At 54.0% G+C, this 1,972-nt stretch overlaps 1 pseudogene; it reads left to right on the forward strand.

The window, feature by feature from the left end:
• The first annotated feature begins 1,811 nt into the window (after positions 1-1,811).
• On the forward strand, positions 1,812-1,972 carry LOC132209201 (U2 spliceosomal RNA; annotated as a pseudogene).

A 1,972-nucleotide genomic window follows, 5' to 3' on the forward strand; every position in this document is an offset into this window, starting at 1 on the left:
TCCGGTCCAGGGTCGGCTCAGTGGAGCAGGGCGAGATGTGCTTGCTGCTCTACACCAACATCATTAGCACAGTCTGAATCAACGGGTGGGAATCGGACAGTTTTCCCATCAGATCTGGAGTCAGGCAGGGCTGCCCGCTCTCTCCTGCCTTGTTCGTGTGCTATGTGGAGCCCTTCGCCGCATCCATCAGGAAGGCCGTGAGCCTGAAGGGCGTGACTATCCCAGGTAGTGGAGGCCTTCAGGTCAAGACCTCCCTGTACATGAACCATGTCGCCGTATTCTGCACCAATCGTAGGTCGGTGAGTAGGCTATTGGACATCTGCGGCCAAAGTCAATAGGGGTAAGAGTGAGGCCATGTTCTTCGGGAACTGGGACGACCGCTCCTTCATCCCTTTCACCGTCAGGACAGACTACCTGAAGGTGCTGGGTGTTTGGTATGGTGGAGCTGGGGCGTGCACTCAGAATTGGGAGGAGTGTATCCCCAAACTGAAGCAGAAGCTGGGCAGGTGGACGTTCCGGTCCCTCTCCATCACGGGTAAGATCCAGGTTGTCAGGTGTGAGGGGCTTTCGGTACTGTTGTATGTGGCGCAGGCCTGGCCTATTCCATGGACCTGCGCTGCTGTGGTCACCCGGGCCATTTTCCACTCCATTTGGGGGTCGAGGATGGACCGGGTCCTCAGGGACACCATGTACAAAGACCTGTAAAATAGGGAGAAAGGGCATTCCGAATGCCACCCTCACCCTGATGGCTACCTTTGTGTGCGGCTGCATCAAGCTGTGCATAGATCCTCAGTACGCAAACACCAAGTGTCACTACTTACCGAGGTTCTACCTGTCCCCAGTGTTGTGAAGGATGGACCTGGCATCATTGCCACAGAACACTCCGAGTAGTTGGACCGTCCTGTACCACCTGCCGGTCGTGGAGAAATTTTTGAAAGGAAACGCCTTTGACCACAAGGCCGTCTGGCAATGGTCAGCACATCGTATCCTCGAGACCCTTCGGGAAAAGGAGAGGGTGGATCCCGTCATGTGGTTCCCCACGCAGACTGCCAAAGTCATTTGGCAGAATGTCTCATCGCCAGAACTTTCAAACAAGCACAAGGACATTGCTTGGCTGGCGGTGAGAGGGGCTCTGCCAGTGAGATCCTTTATGCACGCCCGGAATCTCTGCGCCATTGCGCACTGCCCTCGAGGTGGCTGCGGGGGGGGGAACGAGACTGTCTATCACCTCCTTCTGAGGTGTGCCTATGCACAGGAGGTCTGGAGGGGTTGCAGTGGTATTTGTCGAGGTTCATCCCGAGCAGCTCCGTGACGCGGGACTCCATGCTCTACGGGCTGTTTCCCGGGACGCACATCGAGACCAACATCAACTGCGCCTGGAGGACCATCAATGCGGTGAAAGGCGCTCTTTGGTTTGCCTGCAACTTGCTGGTCTGCCAGCTGAAAGAACTGACCACGAACGAATGTTGCACACTGGCGCACTCCAAGGTCCAGGACTACGTGCTGAGTGACACACTAAAGCTCGGGGCAGCCGCCGCCAAGGTGCGGTGGGGAAAGACCACTGTATGAAACCCCTCGTCCAGAATAGAAACAAGGGCCCTATCTGGTAACTGAGCCCAGCTGGCGCCTCCCCCAACTGGTCAGGGGGCCAACGGGGACTGTGCGGGGTGAAGACTGCCGGTGTATTTTCTTTGCTTTGTTTTTTTTTCCCCTTTAGTTGGTGGACGTACACCCTGGGTAACCCAGAGCAGCTTGCATGACTGGGTAGGTGTATGAATGTGTTTTTTTTTTGTACATCTTATGAATAAAGTATATTTTTTCAAATTAAAAAAATGTTCTTATCAGCTTTAGTATCTGATATGTTCTTTACTTAAGGACCCTATATTAAACCAATTTTTGGAACAGGAGCTTGCTCTGTCCTCTCCAAGCATCATCCTGGTATTGCAGTATTTGCAGGAATGGTGCAGTCTCG

This window comes from Stegostoma tigrinum, unplaced genomic scaffold, assembly GCF_030684315.1.
Source record: "Stegostoma tigrinum isolate sSteTig4 unplaced genomic scaffold, sSteTig4.hap1 scaffold_70, whole genome shotgun sequence".
Classification (NCBI taxonomy): Eukaryota; Metazoa; Chordata; class Chondrichthyes; order Orectolobiformes; family Stegostomatidae; genus Stegostoma; species Stegostoma tigrinum.